At 38.8% G+C, this 15109-nt stretch overlaps 1 long non-coding RNA gene across 1 annotated transcript in view; it reads right to left on the bottom strand.

Annotated features, from left to right (window-relative positions):
- LOC139704716 (uncharacterized) overlaps positions 1-15109 on the bottom strand; it is a 193953-nt gene that overhangs the window by 171018 nt on the left and 7826 nt on the right. The window contains exon 2 of the long non-coding RNA XR_011706655.1: positions 942-1035. This is a non-coding gene — a long non-coding RNA (uncharacterized lncRNA). The remainder of the gene's footprint in view (positions 1-941; positions 1036-15109) is intronic.

Here is a 15109-nt window from a genome sequence, read left to right as displayed (position 1 = left end):
GCAAAACTTAAATAAATTGAGTTTCATGATACAATTGGTTTTTATAGGTGATTGTGAATAAGGTAGCATATGGTACAAAAGCAGGTGGGTTTCCCAGGCAGATAAGAAAGCAGAGGTGATGAACATAAAGTGAACCGGTCATTTCAAAGCCACCCTCCTTCCAGGTTAAGGCAGAGGGGACTTGCTTATCATGCTGGCTCAGGTTGACTGGGCCCCTTTGGATTGGTTACTATGACTCTTCTGTATTTTGGAAAAGTGGCCTGTTTCTAAGTTCACTTTGCTTATGTGGCTGCTAGCATGAGTGACTCCATTTTGCTCCAGTCTGGTCTGTTGGGGCCTCAGCAGGAGCTCAACCTAAAACAATAGCCTCCTGTGAACTTGAACCTCCTCAAAGCAGAAAATCTCTTTAGCACAGAGAAGTCTTCTAGAAACTCCTCATCTAAATTGTATTCATATATTGACTCCTCCTCCCATGTTATGTTGGCCCACACCACATAAAATGATTTTTTTTGTTTTAATTTTATTAATGTATAATTTGTAAAATAAAATGTGCCTGTTTGAAGCATGTAATTCAATTATTGTTAACAAATCTGTATACCCAATAGCCACTTTGCCAATCAAAAAACAGCACATTCCATCATCCCCAAATTCCTTCTGATTCCTCCAAATTCAGTTCTTTCCACCTCCATCCCAGGCAATGCTGTGTGTCACCATAGGTTAGTTTTGTCTGTTCTGGAAATTTATACCAAGTATAATTCAAATAATTTTTTGTTTATCTCTTTTTTATTAAACTCTTCTAAAAAATATCATGGTTTTCTAACACAGTGTCTAGCAGAGTCAGATAGATCCTGGATGAATGCATGCCAAATAATTCTACACATCACCTTTTACTTAGGACACAGAAGCACATAAATATGTGCAGGTAATGGTGAGGACCTTACCACAGGGTGAACGAGCAGGGGTCCTTTTCCATCTCCTTTGCCTTCTTACCTTCCTTCTCCTCACCTTTGCCATCATACCAGGGTCAAAGGCAGCCTGAAATGGGGAAGAAAGTCACAATAGGGGAATAAGGGCCACATTTTTTTCTTGTCTTTGGGCAAAATGTGTTATTTTTAATAAAGTGAGTTGGAATAGTCTCATTTAACTGAATAAGACATTCATTCGATATTTCGAAACTTTGAACTTTGCAGATGAAGACATTTTTAATAGTGTTTTGCATATCCATACCCTTGAAACAGGACAGGAGATCAACTCAAGCCATATCTTCACTTCTGAAAGACATGTGTGTTCTATCAGCAATGTCACAGCAACTCCACTAACCATGATAATATAATCAAACTTCAACCATATAATTGCTTTCCCTGCAAAATATCTAAAGCCTGTGAACTGGCCTCTCCCACTCAAGCACAGGGGAGGGGGATGTTCTGCATCTATACTTGATGATGGAGAAGCTGAGGTACAGAGCTCCTTCTGCAGAGAGCTCTTCCTTGCTCCCTTCCCATGCATTCATCCCGTTTGGCAGTGTGTATATTTCCCTTCAGCTGAAGTTCTAAATCTCTTTCTCCCCCAACTATCTAGGACACATGAGAATTAACCTACTCATGTAGATTACAGGGCCCCAGACCTCATTAACCTTAATATTAAAAGAAACACAGCTTTCACAGTTGGAGAAGCGGAAATGTCCTTTCAGTCAACACAAACAGCAATATTTCATGAGTTGAGGAGATAAGCTTTTTAAAGAGCACTTCATCCAATTGTACATGGATTTCTGGTTAGTAAAATTTCACATATATAAAACCCCTAGGTGTTTGCAGCCTTTTATAATGCATTTAAAAATTATTTTAAATGATTAAAGATTATTTTATTGTATATCAAGTTGCAGTCTCTTCTGTATTTTCTTCATGTCTTTTGAATTAATGATGTCATCCTTCAATTCTCACTTTCCTCCCCAGCAGAGACTCGTTTTTATTTGTTGAAGTACTGAGCAGTTGACACTTCATTTTTAAATACTGAAGTTAAATATACTTAGCGCTCTTCTTTTTTAATATTTATTTTTTAGTTGCAGTTGGACACAATACCTTTATTTATTTATTTTTATGTGATGCTGAGGATCAAACCCAGGGCCTTGCATGTGCTAGACAGGCGCTCTACCGCTGAGCCCCAGCCCCAGCCCCAGCCCCTTTCTTTTCTAGACATCAGTCTTTTTGTCTGCACCTTGCTTGCCGAATGTGACCTTCGCTTTAATAGGATTTAAGTGCTAAGCAAATCTCAGCCATGTCCTTATTTCTCCTCTTGGATGATGCTGCTTTTGTCTATGACATTGGGTTTGGGGGAAAGTTGCCATGTGGGGGATTGATTGAGAGGAGAATCATTGGACAGAATGTAAATTCATAACTCAGGCAAGTTGGGGAAATGCTCGAGAACCGGAAATGAATCTCAGAGAGGGCAAAGCTGCTCAGAAGCAGGCCAGGTTGTAACCTCTGGCTGACAGCAGTTCTAGAAACAAATAAACCCACGGAAAGAACATTGGATGGCTGAGCCTTGTACAAAAGTGGCAGCTTGTGAAGCTCTCTTGCTTTGCAAAGCCCTGATGACACCATGACCCCACATGAAGGTCGGACTTCCAACACAGCTGGTGAAATCTGCATAACTGTTTTTTCTCTCCCCTCAGTCATCCCTCTTCTCTTGACCTTGGTCAACAGGTAAATAGTCAGTGGACCACCAGAATGATTTGACATTGCTTAGATCTATCTGTGTTTTTCAAATTGTGGCTCATAACCTCTGAATGAGTCTTGAAGTCATGTAAGTAGGTTCCAAGAACCTTTTAGAAAAATAACCAACAGGGAAAAATATAGAAAATAGTGGAGTTTATTGTATTTAGAGGGTAAGTATTTTGTAGAATTCTGCTTTAGTCTACATATATATGCATATATATAGGTTTTAGTCTCTGTTAATAAATATATATATACACACACACATACACACATACATATATATATACACACATACATATATACACACACATACATACATATACACACATACATATATATACACACACATACATACACACACACACACACACACATATATATATATACACACATATATATAATGTCTTTTTTTTTAATAAAAGTTTAAAAGTAACAGGTTACAAAAATCAATTTTCTGCTCCTTTAAAAAAAAAAGTTTTATTAGGAAAATTCTCACATGTACATAAAAGTAGTGTTATGGCATGGATGTGAGGTATTTCCCAAAAGCTCACATGTGAAACAATGCAAGAAGGTTCAGAGAAGAAATAATTGGGTTATGAGAGTCTTAATCCAATCAGTGAATTAATCATCTGATTAGTTGAGTGGTAACTGAAGGCAGGTGGGGTGTGGCTGGAGGAGGTGGGGCATTGGGGGCGTGGCTTTGGGGTATATATTTGCATCTGACTAGTGGAGGTGTCTCTCTCTCTCTGCTTTCTGGTCATCATGTGAGGTGCTTCCCTCTGCTCCACTGTTTCACCATGATGTCCTGCCTCACATTGAGCCTCGAGGAATGGAGCCAGGTGTCTATGGACTGAGACCTCTGAAACTGTGAGCCCCCAAATAAACTTTTCCTCCTCTACAATTGTTCTGGTTGGGTCTTTTAATCAAGGCAGTGAAAAATATGCCTAAAACAAGTAGGGACAATAATAAAATGGACCCGGTAGCATCTTCATCCAGTTTCCAAATTGTCTTTTGTAAATAATAAAATACTTTCCATTTCTTTCAGGAGTTTATTTTCTTTATTTCTTTATCCATCCTACCAAATGCAGGGGAGATTTCCAGCAGAATGCAGGGAATCCTTTCAGGTGGTCTGAATTGTGAATCTTTAAGATCAACAAGAGCCTTCCTGAAAGGCCTCAGGAAACCACTGAGAAAAGCGAACATGGAAGGGGAGCTTGGGCAAACCTCATAGGTGCTGCAAACACAGGTCCTGTGTCTTTTGTGGAAGAGACAGATCATCAGTTCAGTTCAAAAGTTTCCCTGGTCCCTTTACCTTATCCCATTTGGAAGTAATAGAATATCAAGTTTGAGGCTTCTCTTTCTGTAGATAAAGAAACTGAACGCTAGGGATGGGAAATGAGTTAGCCAAGGGAAGTCTCTTATTTACTAAAGCTTCCAAATGATGCCCGGTTGGAAGTGAAATCTTCCTTTCATAGATAGGATGCAAGAAAGTCAAGAACCTCAGCCAGAGCCTCTGATAATATCATTGATAAATCAGGAATAAACACGAAGCTCCCTTCTCCCCTTTCAGTGCTTTGCTCCTGAGGATTGGACCAAGTGAGTCATCTTTTGGATGGATCATGTGGAGAGCTGTTAATGGGGAGATGGCAAAGTCATCAATTTTCCTGTTTTCTTTCTTTGGGCCACTTCAACTTGCAGTGGCCCAGCTGTATTATTAATACTGTTGCATCTACTTCTGCACACTCAGGTCTTTTTTTAAATCTCAACTAGAATACTCTGCCCTGCATACTCCAAGAATGGCTCTAGATGGTTTCAGAAGTTACATACAGGACTTGGTCATCATTCCACAAATGCCAGCTCCATGTGCAGTATGGAATTTGAACTAGGAGGTGGGCTCCTATGGAGAAAAAAACTAAATCAAACAAAGACTTCAAAACATTGGACACACCATTTGCCCATGTGTAAAGAGATAATAAGGCTAAAGGTTAGTGTAGAGCCCACATAGAGCAAATATTCAGTAACTGGTAGCCATGTCACACCTTCTCTCTTTTGAACAATTAGTTTCATACATTCTCTCTTTTAAACTATGTCCCTGGTTTCAATTGCCTCTTATATTTTTTAAACTTTTGTATTTGATTGCTTCCCTGAGTCTCCACTTTAATCAAAGGTACTTTCAATTCAACTTGTCCAAAACCAAATTCATAATCTTTTCCATAAACCTGGTCTTCTTCCAGGGTTCCTTCTCTCTCCAAAATCACAACTGTCCATACAGATATGCAAGAGACACATCTTTGCCTTTCTCTCTCTCTCCTCATGGCCAATCACCTAGTCTTTTTGAATGCACCTGTAAATATCTCTTAATTCTGTTAAAGGAATTTCATCTCCTCTTGCTTTTCCCTCCTTCACCTCCTCAATCCTAGACTACTCCAGACTGCTGCAGTGACTTCACGCCTCGTCTTGCCCGGCAGCTGCTCCCAGCCTCCCTCTACCCTGTGTGGGGAGTAGTCTAATACTGCAACTTTGATTATTCTCCCCTTACCCAGTGAAGTCCCTCAATGCTTTTCTGCTGCTTGTGGCTCTTCCTTTGATCTCCAGACCTATGTGGACTGGCCCAATCTTCCTCTGCAGCCCCACTGCCTTCCTACAAATGCCACTCCTGCTCTCAGGCTTTTGCATGTGCTGGTCTCTTCATCCACTGTGTTGCCTTCCTGCCCCTCCTGTACTCCTCCTCCACTACCCTTCCTGGGCACATCACAGTAATCACTTATTATTTAATTAATATCTGACTTCCCTTCAGACTGTTAGTTCCATGAGGACAGTAAACGTCTGTTTCTGCCCATTGTGTCTTAACTCTTGACACTGAGCCTGTGAGATAGTAGATGTTAAAAATAATACCAGATACAATGTAATATTCTTTGTATTCTCTCAACCCCTTTCCCCTTCTTTCCTCTACTATTCTGAAGCTGGTGTCTGTTCTTCAAATCCTTGTGTCTGTGTTTCATTCATTGCATTTAATATCCATATATGGACCACTGAATATCCATGGATAAAACACAGACTTGTTCTTGTGGGGAATATTCACACAAATGGAGCCATATTCTACTTATCATCTAGCATCTTGAGGTTTTCAGTCAGCATTTAGTTTCATAGATCTATAGATCAATTTCATTCATTTTGACTACTAAATGGTATGCCACCATATGAATAAATCAGAGTACTTTCATACCTCTACCACCACATTTTGTTATTTTTATGCTTTTTGTTTTGTTTCTATTTTCCCACTTACTGATGGCTATGGACTGAATATTTGTGTTGTTTCCTGCCCCCAAAGTCATGTTGAACCTTTACCCCCAGGGTGAGGTATTTGGAGATGAGGTCTTTGGATAGTATTTAGGCTGAGATGAAGACTTGAGGGTGAATCCCTCATTATGGAATTAGTGCCCTTATAAGAGGAGATAGGAGAGAACTTATTTGTGTTCTCTCTCTTTTGTCTCTGTCTCCCTTTTTTGTGCCATGTTAGGACACAAAAAAGAAGGTACCTGTCTGCAAACCAGGAAGAGAGCTTTACTAGGGACTGAATCAGTAGGTACCTTGATAGTGCACTCCCCAATGACCAGGACTGTGAGAACTAAACAGTGGCTGCCCAATCCACCCAGTCTACCTAGTCTGCAGCTAGACCAGAGGAAGATACTGACTTCTATTAAGTCAATTTCTTCTTTATTCTCCCCTCCTCCACTTTTTCTCTATGAGTCTTGAAGTTTTACATTCTATTTCTATTCTCTTAGCATTGGCTCTTAAGCGTGTAATACGTATTTAACAATACAACATAAAGTTAACTTCTGTGTGTCTCCATTCATTATTGCTTTGTTTCTATTCCCAGTCCATCCACATTTTATACTTACAGTAGATAACTTCTTTAAAGCAAGGAGAGGATACCTTTTTTCCATATCCCACTCTGGATATAATTCCTTTCTTTCTTTATAGCTCTTATAATTCTCTCAATGAAGGTCAATAAGTAGTTCATCTTTTCATTCTTTATCTTTAAAAATGTCTTATTTTCCCCTCCCTATTATACATGGATAGATATATAGAGGCACAGAAAAATGACTTCAAGTCAGTGCTCATATCTGGGAAAGATTGAGTGGACAGACCACTGGCAGGTTTCTTTATTTTACTGCATATGCATAGCCTAATATTTCTATGTGGAGTATTATGTGTGTAATTTTTAAAAGTTAAAAAGTTAACGATAAAAAATGATAAGAAATATAATTCTTTGATCTCTTGTTCATCAAGTCAATGCCAAATCCTCATGTATTCTGATCAGGCTTCTGCAAGATTTCTTCAAGGGAGTTATTGAAGGTGATGCTGTTGCCATGGCACCATTCAAGTGGTCCCTTCAGATGTTAAGATGGAGGAGTAATATCATTCTAGGCTCAGATTTCAGCTGGTCAGGGCTGGATTTATTTGCACAACTTCAATGAAAATATGCCTTTACATTATGCCTTCTACTTACCATTTGAAATTCTGCTTCCTAGTGGTGGAATGTAATGTCTGTCTTTATGTATGACTTGAAGCTACAGTGTGAAAGAATCATAGCTGGCACCCACTGTACCTGAGAAGTATCACTGTATCCTCTTTCTGCTTTCAAAGCAGATTTTTTAATGTAAGTGATGCTTCAGTGGCATTGCAAGCAGCATCTGTTCATGGATGGAAATCCAGAGTGCAATCTGGGTCTCCTCCAGAATCACCAGCTTTCAAAGGGCCACAGTGAAAATCAGATTTCTAAGGAGAGATCATAGCCAGTGACACTGAGCTAAAGTCATTGTTCCAGCTGCTCAGGGAGCTGGTCAGCTGTAGAAATCTGAATTCTATTCACACAGAACTTCAGAGAGCCAATTAGTCCACACTGTTATTTTATTTTTAGCAGATTGTGTTTGGATTCTTGTTTTCTCTTGGGTTTAGAGTTAATTTTTTTTGCTCTTATTATACTGAATCCTGCAGATTATATGCACTTCAAAGTAGCTTTTTCTGATATTTGTAGTCAACATATTTTTTAAGAGAAACACACACACACACACACACACACACATCCACCCAAACCACCCCTGATGTCAAAACCCATCTGATAAGATGTACCTCCAAACTACCCATGAGAAATTCAACAGAATGCAGGCATTTTACCTTGTAAGTGGCAGGTGTTAAGTATAGATACATTGTTTTAATTTGATAATAAATTTGTTCCATTTAGGATTCCCTTACTGGAGAATACTAAGGAATGCTTCAACATGAAGAATAAAATTGTCGGATCTCCACACAACAGATGGAGGAAGAGCAAGCACATGCATTTATTCCCATCCTTTTAGAATCCTCACCATTATTATAGCAAAGCAATTTTTAAGAAGACATAAATCTGTAAGATCAAGGAGAACAGAAAGTTGAGAAACAGACAAGTAGTAATGACCGAGCAGTCACCTTAAGAAATACCCAAAGAGCAATCTGTTTGTTTTGTCTGTTTTAACTATTGGAGGTCAAACCCAGGGCTTCACATATGCTAGGCATGTGCTCTACCACTGAGCTACATCCCCAGCCCAGGAATGATCTGTTTTATGCAGCAGAAACCTACCACCCATCAAATATTTAGGAACTGGGATTGAATAGGAAACAAGATTGTGGCTAAGAACAGGATAATTGTTTGCAAGTCTGTTTAAGAAAAAAATCAAAGTTTCATATCCCCTTTCCTACTCTATACAGCCAAGAAACTGCCTTTCCCCTCCTCTACCACCCCACAACAGAAAATTAGATGTTGAACCCCTTTCTAGACTCTGAACTGGGGGAATACCAATCATAGTTCACAGAGGAGAATCAATACTATCAGAACAGTGATTAAATGACTTTTACATGCTGACCACTGAAATCATCAGTCCATTCCCCTGCCCCATCTCCCAGAATATTAGAAGCCAATGCTATACCCACAAGGCAGGAGGTGGGTGGATTCTTGTCTGGAAAATGTAATCAGCTGAAGATAAAGATATACAGCATTGATGTCGTGGGCTTTCTAACTCAGTGGACTAATGAGGTACTCTAAACCAGGGTTTTCCAATCAACACTAATAACATTTTGGGCAGGATAATTTGTTGTTGAGAGCTTTCCCATGTACTGCAGGATGTTTAGCAGCATGCCTAGCTAGACACCAGTAGCATCACCTAGAGTCAGGATAACCACCAGCCTTGACCTAAGCTCCTATTTGGCAAGTTCCACTCATGCACTCAGAGTTTCCAACTGGCTTCCTAGAGATTGATTCACTCTTAAACAAAGCCAGCGGATATGTGAGAAGGAAAGCCTCTAATAGAAAATGTGAAAATCAAAATAAGTACAAAAGAACTCTTTGGAAAGTAAAAATAGGATTATAAAAATTTTAAAAATGCAATAAAGGAATATATGGAAAAATTTTAAAAATCTAGAAAATACAACAAAGAAGTATAAAATTTAGAGGAAAAGATCAGAAGAACCAAGATCTAAGTGATAAATTACAAGGAAAAAAAAAAAACCCAGAACAAATGGAAGCAAAGATGAGGGGGAAAAAAACATCAAAATAATCTAAGACTCTTTCCCAGAACTGGGATCCATGAGGTTTCTTTCTTTCTTTTTTTTTAATTGAAAGGGGCCTTGAGTACCTAGCCTAGTAAATGAAGCAAAATTCTACACCTAAGCATATTATGGTGAAGGTTCAGAAGACCAGAATCAAACAGACAATCTTTTATAGACAAAGTTGCAAACACTATTTAAAGAAGCAGAATGGCTTTGTACTTCTCAGATATAACACCAGAAGCTAGAACACAGTGGAGGAATGCCTTCAACATTCTGAAGAAAATGATTATGTAACAGTAAGTTGAAGTTTTTTGCAAATATGAGAGCTCTTTAAATTTTTCCTCTTGTGGACTTGTTTTCAGAAAGCTATTAGAGGTTATGCTCCATCAAAACAAGGATGAACACCAAGAAGAAAGCATGGGCCATCAATTCCACATAGAAGAGAAGGCAAAAGAACACCCAGGATAATGGAGAAGGCACATTGGAACATACCAGTTGTTCATTTCTCCAACCAAGCCAGACTATGAAAGATATTTCTCTATGAAAACGTAATTGATAGAACACCATGTATTCAGATATTTTGAGAGGGAGAAGAAACAGAACAATTTAGGGTTGAAGTAATAATAAGTCCTTAGAAAGCCAAAGATAGAAACAAATGGTAATTTTATACCAGGAAGAATAGAACTTTGAGCAAGAAAGAAGAAATGTGAATAGTGTTTACATAGCCAAACTAATGCAAACTCTCTGCTCAACAAAATTATACTATAGTTATTTTAGGAAGATGATAGAATCAGAAGGGTGAGGTATATGGTGGGGCAGGGTGGTATTGATGGAGGCAAACACAGAATCCTCTTCTCTCATCAGAGGAAGTTAGATTATGTCCTGTACTTGATAAGCCCTCATGAGGCCATGCCTGTGAAGAGGAGCACAGATCCTATTTCAGAGATACATGTACACATTCATCTTGTGGTTTCATGCAGTTTGACCAAATAAGCATTAGCTTAAGTGTTAGATTTGTGTTGTGGTTTTTGGCTTAGCTACTTTCTAGCTATATGATTTAAGCAGATCATTTAATCTCTCTGAACCTCAGTTTGGTAGCCAATAAAATCAGGAATTTTAATCAGTCAACTAACATTTACTGAGCATGTCCCATGGATCCTGTGAAAGAGATGAAATATAGAATCTTTGACTTGGGTCTAAGGAGGGAGGCAACTAGAGCACAGCAGGATATTGAGATACTTATAGGGTATTAAGGAAGCAAAAGAAGGAATGGAAACTAATGTATTTGAGAATTTACTAGGTACTAGGCAACATATCATATAATGCTCCCAGCAACCTGTAATACTACCAGCCTTTTACAGTGTTGGAAATCAATGCTCAGAAAAGCTAAGTAATTGAACTCCAGTTGTGCATCTAGCAATTAGCTGCAGAGCAATATTTAGGCTTAAGTCTTTCATACTCACATGTTATTCTATTTTCCAAAGCATATGCCCCCCGAAGGAGCACCAACCTTAGACAAAGAGGGTAAGGTCAGAAAGGATTCCTGGAGAAGATGATGCCAGAGCGGGGGGGGGGGGGGGGGGGCTGGTGAATGGATTCTGCTGGCCATGGAAAAAGTAGACTAAATCATTCCTTTCTAGACCAGTTTCCTATGGCTACTCTATACATGAAGTTTCACTCAGCAAATATATGAGAGCCTATAATAAGCCAGGGAATACAGTAGGTCCTAAAGGATATACAAACAAAAACAAAACAGAGCAAAGCAAAAATATAAAACAATTCCTGCACGGGTTAAGCTGATAGTCTACTGGCAAGAACAATTTTTACACAGCATGGAAAATGATGTGCTAGCAGGAGCCCCTAACACAATTATGCAGGGAATAGAGTGGGGTTGGGAGCAGGGGAGGCTTCCTTGTGGACATACCTGTAGTGAATCTGGAGGAAGAAGCAGAGAGGCTGCTATAGAATAGGCTTTCCAGACAGAGGGTACCTCCCACAGCATGCCCTGAGGCAAGAGTGCCATGGTGAATTTGGCAAATTGCAGCTCGATGATGCTGGCTAGAGCTTAGGTTTTAAGGAAGAGCTGTAAAAGATGAAACTGAAGAGATAAACAAGAGCCAGTTTATGTAAGGATTTGAATGCTAAAGAGTTTAGATTTTTGAAGTTGATATTAATGATGCTCCACACATAGTAGAGAAAGGATTGGACCCGCAGTGTAAACTACTGCCTCATGAAGAGTGAAGGGAAAGGTGAGACTAGAAGTTGGGAGGTCACTGAAGAGGCTAATAAATTATTAAGGGAAAGATGATAAGTGACCTGAACTAGGTAGTGATAAAGATGAAGAAAGACAGGTGAATTTAAGACTGTCCAAAAACAGTTCCTAGGGATGCTTACCTATTTCTGCCCTGATTCCCCTCACAAGAGCTGATCTAGAACTTGGGAGAGCAGGGAGGACTATCTACAGTATCATATGTCCACTGTGTGCTCACATTCACACCATCGCCATGCTCTGAGGTTAGAGCAAGGAAAGACATTTGGGGCCAATAAGTTAGAGCCAGACAGTGGGAAAGGATGGGCACTCTTAGCAGAGGAAACAGCACAGGTGTAACTATGGGAATGTGGGGAAGAATGGTGCATTGGGAAACTGTACAAAATGTGTATGACTACAATGTACAGGGTGCAGAAGGGGCTACAAAGGTAGATTTGGGCCAGATTCCAAAAACTCTTTACTAGGGGACTAGCAAAGAGACCAACATGCCCAGAAGATTACAGGGACCACTGAAGAACTGTAAATAGAATTGGCTGATATTCGTTATATATTCCATCAGCAGTATAAAGGACAAGTTAGAAGGTAAATAAGGAGGCTGTCTTGGAGAGTCTATACCAAATAAACTATGAAGGGAAGAGAGAAATGGAAAATGCTTTCAGATATATTTAAGGGATAAACAAGTCCTAACAACTTGATGTATGAGTGAAAAAATAGAAGTGAATTCCTAGATTTTTAGCTTGAGCAACTAGGTTATGTTTTGTGCAATGGGATGACATAAAAATAAACTAAATAAGGAAGCTCTGTGTCAGAGTCCCAGCAGGGAACACATTTCTGGATCACCTGGGATTTCTAAAGAAACTTTTCAGTGAAGCAAAGATGTATGGGAAGATTTAAGAGAACCAAAAAGAGATGCTAAGACGCCCAAGGCCTAGCAATATTAGAAAGTTTTTACTACCTGCAGGCTTGAAGGGACAAGGAAAAGAAATAGAAATAGCAGAAGCTGTGAGATTTGAGGGCCATGGAAGAAACAAGAAATGCAACCAAAACTTCACAAAGTAGGAGAAGTGAGTATCTCACCTAAAGTCCTTTCTACCCTCCAATCATCTTCCAAGGCTTCCCCTTGGTCCAACCTAATGCAAGCCCAAAGCAGTAGTCCATAAAGGTCAGCCTCCCAGGACACAGAGCAGAGCAGAGAATGCATATGGAAGACAAATAGAATAGGGGAGAATTGTGAAAGGAAATAATGGGGCTGTTATCAGTGTTTTTACTTTTATGTGTCTATGGGGCAACTATTGGGAGCTTAGCAGTTCTGAGTTGCAGACAGATCTTTGGGCTTCATTGTTCATTTTGGTGAGGACCTATTTTTTTCTTACTCAAGGTTTTTTTTTAGAGTGTTTTAAAAGTGCTCTGGATTAATATACATTTAGTGATCCTTTGAGAGATCACAGTATTTCCTATAGTTCATGCATTTAACTAGTACTATAACAACTTGGAGACTAATTCAGGGGTTGGCAAGATGCATAAAGTTACATGGAAGAGGGGACAAACCAACTAATCAACTCTGTCTTCTTAACATAGACTAAGACAACTAAATACCTCTGTCATACTCAGCACATATGTATTTACATTTTTGTGCTTTAGTTAATTTAATCAAATTCCCCTTCAAAGAATGTTTTTGCCATTACCAAGGATATTTAAAAATATTTTCACCAGTTCCAGAGCAAATCATAATAAGCAGTTGGTGAGTTCTTATGCAGTGGCAGCAGGCTGTATCGTGCAAGAGACCTTTCATGTTCAAGAGGAGCTACTTGAAAATACATAGTTATTCACACTGTCAAGTGTATGTGTGTTGATGCCATAGGGCAGGAATCCACATAGCCTTTTTTTTTTTTTTTGATGAATGGATAGGTGATGCTAGACAGGTTCATCTTTCATTCAAAGTGTGTTCCCTAGGAATGTTACAAATACAGCACCAATAATACCTCTACCTTATGTCTACTTCAAATCTGTATCTTAGCATTTTCAGATCACAATTTTCTCCCTGGAAAATTTTATTTAATTCCTGACACAGTATTTATATGAGTTATTTGATTTAGAAGACCTTGAAACTATATTCTAAAGTAGTATTGTACATATCTATCACAGTACAAAATTTTAAAAAACATGTTGTGAGAAAAATATCCAGAAGTCATGGACATTAGTAGATAACACAAAGAAACCATTCAACTTGTAAGTTGGAGAAGCAGGTACCTGGATTCCAGCTTACTATGAGCAAGAAACTTTGCATGATGCAGGTACAAATCATTTTTCTCCTTCTTTTAAGTGCAGACTCATTAAAAATACATTTTCAAAATCCACTAATAAAAACAAGCTGCAAATCAGAGATATGATAAATTATGATATAATGGTGTATTAAGAATTGTAATGCAAAAATAAATAAATAAATAAATATTTAAAAAAACAAGCTGTGTAATCAAACTGGTTCATACAACTTACAGTAAAAAACACAGTGTGATTTTTTAAGCAATGAGGACTTTCTTATGTACAATCAAGGGCTCTGAAGACAATTTCAAAAGAGAAGCCTCAGAAATAGCTGGAGCTCTGGCACCAAATTTGGAGCAAATTCATATTTTCTTAAGAAAACAACTTTTGTTTTGTTCCATTCAGGGTATCAACAGAAGTGTTGATCTCCTTAGTCCTTTGGGGTACTTGTGACATCTTTAAATAATGTTATTCAAAACAAATGACCAAAGTCTCAGGAAATTCCTGAATATTGATATCTCAACATGCTCTTCTTCCTGCAAAGAAACCCACCTTCCATTTGGACTTTACTGAGGCCTCTGCTGAACAATAGGACTAAGGCAAAATTCAGGTTTCTAATGAAAAAAAAAAAGGTGGAGGAGTACATAGAAACTATGGCCTTCCTAACTGGGGGCTGGGCCCACTCTTACCTTCTTTGGAAATTGTTAGATGCCAGGGGTCCATCTTGTACAATTTGTCTACTGTACCCAGAAACAAACATTTGAAGAAAGGCATTACAATTAATAGTTGCCACTTAATTTCAATCAAGTGTGGAATTACTTAGGTTGACCAACATAATCAGGGCCTATTTGTTTCCTCTATAATTAATGAATATCACAAATCTGAGATGTTCTTAAGAAGCCATTCAACTTGTTTACCTGGCAGCAGAGAGTTAAGCTAGAGATGTGTCTTTGATGTACACACAGCCCTCAGGGGAAGGAAGGTAGGTGCATGAGGATATTATCTGAGCATAACTGCTCAGCAGGGGTAGTATTATCACTCATTTCCTCGAATCCACTCCTGCCAACCCTCCAATCTAATCTCAGAGTAATACAAATAGCTTGTGCTTCAAAAAATAAATCTAATCCTGTCACTCCCCTCTTTCATGCCTTCATATGCTGCACATGACTTTTAGGGAAAGATGCCAAAGTCTTTACCCTAGCTAAATCAATCCCTGGAATCAGTCCCTGCCTGCCTCCCACCCAGCCTGGTCTCAAACCTCTTCCTCCTTTGCTAA

The sequence above is a fragment of the Marmota flaviventris genome, chromosome 2, assembly GCF_047511675.1.
Source record: "Marmota flaviventris isolate mMarFla1 chromosome 2, mMarFla1.hap1, whole genome shotgun sequence".
Taxonomy (NCBI): Eukaryota; Metazoa; Chordata; class Mammalia; order Rodentia; family Sciuridae; genus Marmota; species Marmota flaviventris.
Note: the sequence above shows the minus strand (reverse complement) of the source record. Positions and strands in the feature narration are given on the sequence as shown.